The 12,254-nt window shown below is 43.3% G+C and overlaps 1 long non-coding RNA gene across 1 annotated transcript; it reads right to left on the reverse strand.

Moving 5' to 3' along the window:
• Positions 1-1,241: 1,241 nt before the first annotated feature.
• On the reverse strand, positions 1,242-11,111 carry LOC120978820. The gene is made up of 3 exons (XR_005774195.1): positions 11,009-11,111; positions 10,767-10,844; positions 1,242-1,299 (listed from the first exon to the last, which is right to left on the reverse strand). It is a non-coding gene; the product is annotated as an uncharacterized LOC120978820 (long non-coding RNA).
• Positions 11,112-12,254: the final 1,143 nt, after the last annotated feature.

Below are 12,254 nucleotides of genomic sequence, written 5' to 3' on the forward strand. Positions count from 1 at the left end.
ATATATGGGGACCCAGAGGTGGCTACACATTACACCATTAGTACCATTGCCATCCTTGCTCCTGACCTCCTGACCTGTACACACAGTGACAAGTATTTCTGTGTCCAGATGTTTGTATAGTATGCATAATGGCATCACATGCTGCAGTTTCTGCACCCTGCCCTAAACATTCCTAAGGAACCAGTTAGCAGGGCTGTGGAGCCAGTATCATGGAATTGGAGTCGGAGATAGTTTTGGGTAGAGTCAGAATTTGTAGAAATGTATGCTTCATGTGGTATAATTAATGTATTCGTTTCCAGAGCAATTTAGAAATGTTAATCATAAACACATTTTATGTTTTGTCAATGTCTAGTTCTCAGTTCTCTCCTCTCCTGTGTTCTCTCCTGTCCTCATACTGTAAGCAGTAATAAGCAGGGTGTTCTAGTGATAGATAATCAGTTCTCATCTCTCCTATGTTCTCTCCTGTCCTCATACTATAAGCAGTAATAAGCAGGGTGTTCTAGTGATAGATAATCAGTTCTCATCTCTCCTATGTTCTCTCCTGTCCTTTATACTATAAGCAGTAATAAGCAGGGCGTTCTAGTTAAGATAGATACCGTAATCAGTTCTCACCTCTTCTGTGTTCTCTCCTGTCCTTATACTGTAAGCAGTAATAAGCAGGGTGTTCTAGTGATAATGAGTTCTCACCTCTCCTGTGTTCTCTCCTATCCTCATACTATAAGCAGTAATAAGCAGGGCGTTCTAGTTAAGATAGATACCGTAATCAGTTCTCACCTCTTCTGTGTTCTCTCCTGTCCTTATACTGTAAGCAGTAATAAGCAGGGTGTTCTAGTGATAATGAGTTCTCACCTCTCCTGTGTTCTCGCCTATCCTCATACTATAAGCAGTAATAAGCAGGGTGTTCTAGTGGTGATAGATAATCAGTTCTTTCCTCTCCTATGTTCTCTCCTGTCTCGACTAAGGGTCCATTCACACATCCATAAAATGGGTCCGCATCCGTTCCGCAATGGGGCCGCAAAAGATGCGGACAGCACACAGTGTGATGTCCGCATCCGCACTTCTGTTCTGAGGCCCTGCAAAAAAATAGAACATGTCCTACCCAGCCACGGACAAGAAAAGGCATTTCTATCATAGTGCCGGCCATGTGCGGTCTGCAAAATGCGGAACGCACATGGCCGGTGTCTGTGTTTTGCAGATCCGCAATTTGCAGACTGCAAAACAGTTGCCCACACGTGAATGAATCCTTATACTATAAACAGTGATAAGCAGGGTGTTCTAGTGATGATAATCAGTTCTCACCTCCCCTGTGTTCTCTCCTGTCCTTATACTATAAACAGCGATAAACAGGGGGTTCTAGTGATGATAGATAATCAGTTCTAACCTCTCATGTGTTCTCTCCTGTCATTATGCTATAAAGAGTGATAAGCAGGATGTTCTAGTGATGATAGATAATCAGTTCTCATCTCTCCTGTCCTTATACTATAAACAGTGATATGTAGGGTGTTCTATTGTGGCGTGCCAGAAACCACAGGGGTGACACGTGAGGTGAACTGTGGGCCGATGAGGGGGAGTAGTAATACAGTTCATCGGTTTACTCACGGTTAGCAGAAAGCCTCCCTGGGCCAGCAGCACAGTGATGAGGAAGACAGCACGAAACCTTCTGGGGCACACTCTGTGGTAGGGGAGCACCAGCCAAGATGGAGGTCGAGGTGCCCTTGATGACGGCAGTGTTTAGGGTGCTTGTGGCGGCTGGGTCCCTTGGTGGTATTTGTCATGACGCCAGTACCGTTTATGGTGGTACAATCAGTTGTAGTGGTAGTATTGAAGAATGAGGTAGACAGTGGTAGGATACAACTCACAACTTTTACTGTAGCTGGTTTAGGTTGCAGCATAAACATCCAGACAGAATACAGTCTTTTGGTATATAGAGGAATTCTGTTGATCCACTGTTAATAGGTTTTGGCTAGGTCCTGGTTCAGTATAATTCTTACTGACTTTTAAATCCAGTGAAGTTTGGTGAGGTTGCCCGTGGCTAAAGAATCCTTCACCTAGACTCCCAAAGGTCTTTGATGCCTGGGTAGTGGCTATTATCCTTTGGTTTAAGTCCTTTTTCTACTTTGTCCCTTCATGGACTAGACTTCACTCCTGAGCAAACTTGTGCTTGATCTGCACACTCACTAACTGGCAAAAAACTGACCACAGATTAGACCTGAGCTGGGCTAGATATCCCAGAGTGGTGCTATCCCCATCTAGTGGTGGGATGTATAAAGCACACTTGACCAGCCTATGAACAGGGATACAACAGATGTAGCAATGCAAAATGACATGCAATACAGCAATGACAATGAAGCAATACATTTGCAGTTCCCACGTGTCCTGAGTGGGACGCTGCACTAGTGGTGATAGATAATCAGTTCTCACCTCTGCTGTGTTCTCTCCTGTGCTTATACTATACACAGTGATAAGCAGGGTGTTCTAGTGATGATAGATAATCAGTTCTCATCTCTCCTGTCCTTATACTATAAACAGTGATAAGCAGAGTGTTCTAGTGATGATAGATAATCAGTTCTCACCTCTCCTGTGTTCTCTCCTGTCCTTATACTATACACAGTGATAAGCAGGGTGTTCTAGTGATGATAGATAATCAGTTCTCATCTCTCCTGTCCTTATACTATAAACAGTGATAAGCAGAGTGTTCTAGTGATGATAGATAATCAGTTCTCACCTCTCCTGTGTTCTCTCCTGTCCTTATACTATACACAGTGATAAGCAGGGTGTTCTAGTGATGATAGATAATCAGTTCTCATCTCTCCTGTCCTTATACTATAAACAGTGATAAGCAGAGTGTTCTAGTGATGATAATAATCAGTTCTCACCTCTCGTGTGTTCTCTCCTGCCCTTATACTATGTGTAAAGATAGGAAGAGTAGGGCGCCACATGTGTTGTATTAGTAGTTTCAATGTGAGTTTAAAAGGTAAGAATATGCTTACCACATCGTGTTGTGAAGAGTTACAACATCTGTAGATAGTACTGCTGGTTATTTTTAAACCCAACCAGTAGGCTGTTGTCCGGGGCTGCGGCCGTGGTCCTCCGTGATGCTTGGAGCGATCAACAGGTTAAGTAGCTGGTTGTAGAAAATTGGTTCAGGATCCTTAGAGCTGCTGCCTGGACTTGAACGAGTAAAATATCAGGACCGATGCCGGTAATGAAAGTTAATCTTTAATTGCAGTATAGTCAACTCGTTTTGAGGGTTAAATTTCCCTCTTCGTCAGGACTGTATACACTGGGAGGGGGGGTTACAACACATTTAAAATAAGAACTTTTGGCACACAGGCCAGGGGGAGGATCGCGGGCGGGTTCGGGTTGGATCAACATTTCAATCGCCGTCAAACCTCATATAGCCCTACTGGGCGTTTTGCTGTAATTGACCTCTGAGTAAATAAATAAATGTATCGCTGTATATTTGTGTTTACTTTGGTGGGTGTTTAATACAGGGGGGGGGGATTTTTTCCCGTATCACTTCGGTGGTGCTTTGTGAGCGGATGCCCGGGATGTGCCAGTACCCGGGATGTTAGCGCTTATACTCCGCTACCAGCTGGATCACTCTGTTGGCTCTCAATTACAGAGAGTGTTTGGTGGGACTGTCATAGCAAGCGAGGCTCGGGTGAGGAGTGTGGGGTACGAGCAGTTTGACAGGGGGCACCTGGCGCCGGGCACACCAGTGGGCGCTGGGATGCTTTTTATGGCACAATTTCGGTGGATCTGTCAGACAAGCGGGGGAAGGGGGGGATGGCTCAGGTAAGGTGTAAAGGCTGCGGGTAGCTATAAAGGAGGCACATCAGTGTGTGCTGCGACCCCTTTGTGGCTAGAGTCATCTTGTAGTTGGCAGATTTTGCCAGACTGGTCTGTCTAGGGTTGTTAATGAAGGCACTATCTCTTCAGGGTGCCGCTCGCAATGTAGCGCCAGTGGGGTGTGTGTATCGTGATGCCACGGCTTCTGGGTGTGTTTACAAGAAGCTCCATGTATGAGATGTCAGGGGGTGTTCTTGGGGTCACATTTAACATACACTCACCTAAAGAATTATTAGGAACACCTGTTCTATTTCTCATTAATGCAATTATCTAGTCAACCAATCACATGGCAGTTGCTTCGATGCATTTAGGGGGGTGCTCCTGGTCAAGACAATCTCCTGAAATCCAAACTGAATGTCAGAATGGGAAAGAAAGGTGATTTAAGCAATTTTGAGTGTGGCATGGTTGTTGCTGCCAGACGGGCCGGTCTGAGTGTTTCACAATCTGCTCAGTTACTGGGATTTTCACGCACAACCATTTCTAGGGTTTACAAAGAATGGTGTGAAAAGGGAAAAACACCCAGTATGCGGCCGTCCTGTGGGCGAAAATGCCTTGTGGATGCTAGAGGTCAGAGGAGAATGGGCCGACTGATTCAAGCTGATAGAAGAGCAACGTTGGCTGAAATAACCACTCGTTACAACCGAGGTCTGCAGCAAAGCATTTGTGAAGCCACAACACGCACAACCTTGAGGCGGATGGGCTACAACAGCAGAAGACCCCACCGGGCACCACTCATCTCCACTACAAATAGGAAAAAGAGGCTACAATTTGCACGAGCTCACCAAAATTGGACTGTTGAAGACTGGAAAAATGTTGCCTGGTCTGATGAGTCTCGATTTCTGTTGAGACATTCAAATGGTAGAGTCCGATTTTGGCGTAAACAGAATGAGAACATGTATCCATCCTCTGATGGCTACTTCCAGCAGGATAATGCACCATGTCACAAAGCTCCAATCATCTCACATTGGTTTCTGGAACATGACAATGAGTTCACTGTACTAAAATGGCCCCACAGTCACCAGATCTCAACCCAATAGAGCATCTTTGGGATGTGGTGGAACGGGAGCTTCGTGCCCTGGATGTGCATCCCTCAAATCTCCATCAACTGCAAGATGCTGTCCTATCAATATGGGCCAACATTTCTAAAGAATGCTATCAGCACCTTGTGGAATCAATGCCACGTAGAATTAAGGCAGTTCTGAAGGCAAAAGGGGGTCCAACACCGTATTAGTATGGGGGCACTAATAATTCTTTAGGTGAGTGTATGTTAATACATATTTAGTATTGAGACATAGTTTGGGGGCGTGACTCCTATAGTAGACAATATAATGTATCTAGTCGGAGGGGGAAGTAAAACAAACAAACAAACAATATCTAAAAAAAATTATGAAAAAGGTGATAAAAATAACACAAAAAAAACTATGAACAAATAAAGGGAGCATGGCCGCTAGTAGTAGTTGGCCGCATTGTATCTATGTTGGAGGAATTTCAGTCACATTGTTATTTTGTTATTTTGTACTGATTAGAAATCATGAGGGCAGGATGAGGGGATATATTCATAGTTTGTATCTCTATATTCAGTTATATTAATGGTGATTTCTAGGTCTTTGTTTGTTGTTTTTTTATCTTTATATTGATGGTAGATTTTTAATGGAGATTATATTATTTTTTATTTTATTTTATTTATTTGTCGGTTTTATAGAAGTAGCAGGTATGTGGTGAGTATTAATTTGATGTTTTTTTTATTTATGTTTATATTATCATTTTGGTTATTTCATTAAGGCCATTGGGGCAAGGGTGTTTAGCTGATAGATCCAGTAGATCTCCCGTTTCTGTAGAAGATCGAATCTGTTGTAGGGGTTGGGTGGTATATAGTCTATTGGGGTAATTTTAATGGAGTGTAGTTCTTTTTCTGGGGTAATTAGAACAATGTCTGGATAGGCTATGTTTGGTGTATTGTTTTTGTATGTTGTGTCGGTGTTGGTTTAGGCGGCAATGTAATGCTTGAGTGGTGCGCCCTACGTATTGTAAACCACATTGACATTCAATCATGTATATGACGTATGTGGATTGGCATGTTAGGTGGTGCTTGATGTTAAAGGAGGTTTTGTTCGCATATGAGGAGAAAGAAGTTCTATTGTGTGAGATGGTTTTATAGCAGAGACAACGAGAGCTGTTAAATTTGTAGCTGCCTGCTTTCCTGGTTATTAATTGGGCGTGACCCTTCTGGTGGTGTCTCGGTTTTCTTGGTGCCAGAAATCTACTGGATAATGATAATATAAACCTAAATTTAAAAAATTCCAATTAATACTCACCACATACCTGCTTTTTCTATAAAACCGACAAATAAATAAAATTTAATAAAATTATATAATATAATCTCCATTAAAAATTTACCATCAATATAAGGGTAAAAAAAAAAACAAAGACCTGGAAATCACCATTAATATAATGGAATATAGAGATACAAACTATGAATATATCCCCTCATCCTGCCCTCATGATTCCTAATCAGTACAAAATAACAATGTGACTGAAATTCTTCCAACATAGATACCTACCCAGATACTATGTGACCAACTACTATTAGCAGCCATGCTCCCTTTATATGTTCATAGTTTTTTTTTATTTTGATCACCTATTTTATTATTATTTTCTTATGTATTGTTTTACTTCCCCCTCCAACTAGATACAATATATTGTCTACTATAAGAGTCACACCTGCAAACTATGTCTCAATACTAAATATATATGAACATATGTTAAAGGGAATCTGTCACCGGGATTTTGTGTATAGAGCTGAGGACATGGGCTGCTAGATCGCCGCTAGCACATCCGCAATACCCAGTCCCCATAGCTCTGTGTGCTTTAATTGTGTAAAAAAAACCGATTTGATACATATGCAAATTAACCTGAGATGAGTCCTGTCCGTGGCTCATCTTAGGGACAGGACTCATCTCAGGTTAATTTGCATATGTATCAAATCAGGTTTTTTTACACAATAAAAGAACACAGAGCAATGGGGACTGGGTATTGCGGATGTGCTAGCGGCCATGTCCTCAGCTGTATACACAAACTCCCGGTGACAGGTTCCCTTTTTTTATTTTTTTTATTTGACAACTTTATTAGTATACAGGGAGTAAAAGTACACAAATCAAAATTAACATTTAATATAGTTAGTTTACTCCATTTTCTCCCCCCAATCCCATTTTTTTTTTACCCCCTTCCCCCACCCCCACCTGAGATGCATCTACTGTCCTCCCTCCCCCTCCCACCTCGAGAAGAGTAGGGGGAAGGGAAGAGAGAAGAGTAAGAGGAACGAAAAGAAGAAGAGGGGGGAAAAAAAAAACCACATTACTAAATTCAGCATAAAGGCCTATCAGAACTTCCACCCTTCCCATATCTTATTCCATTTTTCTAATCCACCTCTATACTTATACAGAATCCGTTCATAGTTTTTGATCTTATTAACCAGATTTATCCAGATATTCACTTCTGGAGTATGGCGTGCAAACCAACTACGACTGATCAACAATCTGGCCAGTAGTAGTATTCTACCCAATAGAATCTTTTTCTTTTATGGATAGTTAATGTGGACAAATCATTCAGTAAGAACAATTGTGGGTCAAGAGATATACATACTTTTAGTTTGTGGTTAAGGAGATTTTTAATACCATTCCAGTATACTGCCAGACCTGGGCAGAGCCACATCATGTGGAGATAATCCGCTCCTTCATTATCACAACGAGGGCACTTGGAGGTATCTCTTAATCCACACTTGTTTAACCAAGTGGGAGTAACATAAAGTCTATGGTAAATATTAAACTGTGTTAGAACGTGATTAAAATTGTGAGAAAGTACATCTAAATTAGTAAAGATACTCCCCCATCCCACCAGCTTTATATTTGGACAGTCCGTCTCCCAGGCCCTTTGTCCTGGTGATTGTGTCTCGGAGAAACGTGACTTAATTAGTAATTTATATATATTTGAAATCTTCCTTCTTGTGATATCTTCCCTAGCCATTCATTTAGTGGAGACAAAGTATCTATTTCCAATAGAGATTTATCATCCAAACTAGTAAGTGCCGACCGAAGCTGGAAATACCTAAACCATGAGAGGTTCTGTACACTATGTGATAGTTCCGCAAACGTCTTAATTTCTTTATTCTTAACAACCTGAGTCACATATAAAATCCCATTCTTTTGGCAGAATTGATCGGTTGCTATACCATCTAAGGTCTGTAAGTGCTTATTGTGCCAAAAAGGCGTGAATATAAGTGATCCCTTTACCCCCAACCATCCTCTAGTGATAGCCCACATTTTCATAAGTGATTTTATAGTCTCTTTATTAATCATTTGCCCGGATTCCAACAGCGTAAATATATTGTTGTACGTGGAGGCACTTACTAGGCGGCTCAGAGCTGTACTATTTGGCCATTCATTGCACATCCATAACTGAGCTGCCATAAAGTAGCCTTTGAAGTATGGGAGGTTTAGGCCCCCACACTCCAGAGGCTTATATAGATATTCTAGTTTGAGTCTCACTCGTTTTCTTCCCCAGACTAAGTCATTAATTATTCTTTCCAGAAGTTTAAAATATTTATCTTCTATCTATATAGGTGTATTTCTAAGAACATAGAGAAATTGAGGTAGGATTACCATCTTAACCAGCGAGACTCGGTCAGCTCTAGATGAGGGGGAGTCTCAACCAGATCCCAACTTTTGCCCTGGTTTTCGTTATCAATGGAATCAGATTAAGTTCTACAAGATTTTCAACCTTGGGGGATATCGTCATGCCCAGATATTGAAAGGTGTCGACAACGTCTAACTGAGTTAGAAGGGACTCTTTTTGCGGCAAAGGTTCTATTGGCATCAGGGTTGTCTTTGACCAATTTATATCTAGGCCTAATACCTCACCGAATAATTTAACCAAACAAATAATTCTTGGAACATTTATTTCTGTATCATCTATAAAAAAAAGGACATCGTCCGCATATAGAGAAATATGATCTTCCTCTCTTAATGTTCCAAACCCTTTGATTTGGGCATCTTGCCTAATGGCCAACGCCAGGGGCTCAATATAAATATCAAATAGGAGGGGAGATAGTGGGCAACCCTGTCGGGTACCTCTCTTTAGATCAAAACTAGTAGTGAGGCTCCCATTAAGACTCAACTTAGCTGTAGGATGTCTATACAGAGATTTAGTAATATTTATGAATCTCTCCCCGAAGCCCATCCTGGCCAGCACCTTCCAGAGGAAACGCCACCTCACCCTGTCGAAGGCCTTAGAGGCATCTAAAGACAGGATGGAGCGAGCTGATCCCCCAGGAGCCTGAATGTTAGCAAAAAGACAATGAAGGTTATGGTGAGTACCCTTATTTGGAATAAAGCCGTTCTGATCTGGATAGACGATGGAGGAGATGACCCCAGAAAGTCTTGATGCCAAAATCCTTGCAAGGAGTTTTACATCGGTGTTCAACAATGAGATCGGTCTATAAGATCCCATATCTGTGGGGTCCTTATCTTTTTTCGGAATTAGAATTATTACACCTTCCATCATTGAGCCAGGCAAGTTCCCTTCTGCCACCGATTCAGCAAAGACCTCCAGGAGTTTAGGGAAAATAACCTCCCTATATTTGCTATAAAATTCGTATGGAAGTCCGTCTGAACCGGGGGTAGAGTTGGCCGAACATAATTTAATTGCCCCTTCAAGCTCCTGAATAGAGAGATCAACCTTGAGTGCCTTCTTTTGGGCCACCGTAATAGTAGGGAAGACAATATCATCTAAATAAAAGTCCATCCTTTTCCCGTGATCTTACCATCGGCTCTATAAATGTCCGAAAAGTTCCCTTTTTTTTCCCTTTTATTTTAAAAAGTACATTAATATCCTTTAAATGGTTAGATGAGTAGTTAGTTGGTTAGTTCAGTAGTGAACAAAAAAAAACAGTAAAGGAACAATCTCACCAGAGTTCATTTTCAGGCCTTTAGTCAGCCCAGCTGGGAGGTACGGGGAGTACGATCAAGAGGACCCGCAGGATTCAAGGAGCCGAGGGACCATACAGAGGGCTGCAGGAGATCGCCAACAGAAACAGATGCCCAGGCTCCGCTATCAGCACGAAGCACTCAGGACGTGGCAACAAGCAGGCATCAACAGCCACAGGTGGACCCAGGAGGCACCAGGAAGCGGACCCAGGAGGACAAGGCAACAGAGAACCCAGACCCAACGTAACCGCTCCAGCACCGATCCCCACCGGCCAAACAAATGAGGGGAGGAAGCCAAAGTCCCAGACAGTCAGCGATCAGATCCGGTCCAGGCAGAAGCAGAGAGCGAAGCCACCAGGCGACCAAACTCCAGCGGTCCCGGCCAACCCACAGTCAAAGCGGGGAGACAAGAAGGAGGGGGCCAAACGAGGAGGGAGGCTCAGTCCTAAGCAGCACGAGGAAAGCAGGTGGAGAGAGCAGGTGGAGGGAGGAGAGACACCAAACAGCAACTCAGGGAGGATCGATCCACGCATACTCCGATCGGGTAAGCTGGAGAGGAGAGCAGAGACACCACAGTCAGGAGTCGGCAATCAGCGGGGCAGCCGAACAGCAGGAGGAGGGGAAGGCGTGACATCTCACGTCATCACATCATCCCTTTAAATGTGACCCCAAGCACACCCCCTGACATCTCATACACAGAGCTTCTTGTCAGCACACCCAGAAGCAGAGCGGCATCCTGAAGAGATAGTGCCTTCATTAACAACCCTAGACAGATCAGTCTGGCAAAATCTGCCAACAACATTATGACTCTAGCCACAAAGGGGTCGCAGCACACGCTGGTATGCGCTGCGCTAGGTGCTTCCTTTATAGCTACCCGCACCCTTTGCACCTTACCTGAGGGTTTTCTAGTGGTGATATATAATCAGTTCTCACCTCTCCTGTCTTCTCCCCTGTCCTTATACTATAAACAGCGATAAGCAGGGTTTTCTAGTGATGATAATCAGTCCTCACCTCCCCTGTCTTCTCCTTTGTCTTTATATTATAAACAGCGATAAGCAGGGTTTTCTAGTGATGATAGATAATCAGTCCTCACCTCCCCTGTCTTCTCCTTTGTCTTTATATTATAAACAGTGATAAGCAGAGTTTTCTAGTGGTGACAGATAATCAGTCCTCACCTCTCCTGTATTCTCTCCTGTCCTTATACTATACACAGTGATAAGTAGGGTGTTCTAGTGATGATAGATAATCAGTTCTCACCTCTCCTGTCCTTATACTATAAATAGTGATAAGCAGGGTGTTCTAGTGGTGATAGATAATCAGTCCTCAACTGTCCTGTGTTCTCCTGTGCACATGTTCAGTAGTGAAGACCAGTGGAGGAAGTTTACTACTTGGCATGCCTGCCATGCAGAGGAGGAAGTTGTTAGGCAACAGTCTATGTCCGCCGCTGGCCCGCTTTCCTTGGCAGCTCTCCATTGACTATGTGTGATTCGAGACTAGTACTTAGTTAACTTTTCTTGAGCACTGTTAGAGTTAATTCAATGTGAGAGAGAATCTAAATCGCACATCCTCAATACTATGCTTTTGATATGAACAACTGTTTAACATTACAGTATGATACAGCGTGACTATACAGCGCTATTGTCAATCTATTGCTGTGCACTATTAGGAGGCATTAGTATACAGTTTGATCAAAGAGCATAGGCCCACTTACCACGACAAGGTTGCCTCTTTCAAGTGGGGACCTACTCTAGCTTTGGCGCGGCACAGTGCGGCGACCGTCGCGCCCCCACACCGCTCCAGCAGGCAACGGGACCCAGCAGCCGTAAGTGGGCTTATGCTCTTTGATCAAACTGTATACTAATGCCTCCTAATAGTGCATAGCATAAGATTGACAATAGTGCTGTAGAGCCATGTCTTATCTTGCTGTAGTTTTTCAGTTGTTTTATCAAAGCATAGTTATGAGGATGTGCGATTTAGATTCTCTCTCACATATTGAATACACTGTTAGAGTTAATCCTTCATTCTTGCAATGTGTCTGGCTGTTGACTAAGGTGCTAATTAACCTTCCGATTTAGCTGGGCTGGTTGTCCCAACCCCTTGCTTGAGGTTTCCGAGTGTCTAGTAACCAGTAAAGGTGGGATTTGTTGTCTGACTACTCGTGTACTCCATCTAACCCAGGGGTGCACAACCCGGGGCCCCCAGAGGTTGGGATCATGGGATCAGCTGTATTTCTGCCCGGAGGGCCGCACAATTGCCGAATTACAGCTCCTGCTCCTGCACTGTTGCAGGAGCAGGACAGTCCCCCGCTGTCAGTGACAGCGGGAGAGCCGAGGAGAAGGCAGAAGAGGTTTATCAGGGCTTCTGCCTTTTCCACAGTTAGGTGAGCGGCACGCTGAACAGTTTAGACCCGGCGATCAACGG

The sequence above is a fragment of the Bufo bufo genome, chromosome 9 (genome assembly GCF_905171765.1).
Source record: "Bufo bufo chromosome 9, aBufBuf1.1, whole genome shotgun sequence".
Taxonomy (NCBI): domain Eukaryota; kingdom Metazoa; phylum Chordata; class Amphibia; order Anura; family Bufonidae; genus Bufo; species Bufo bufo.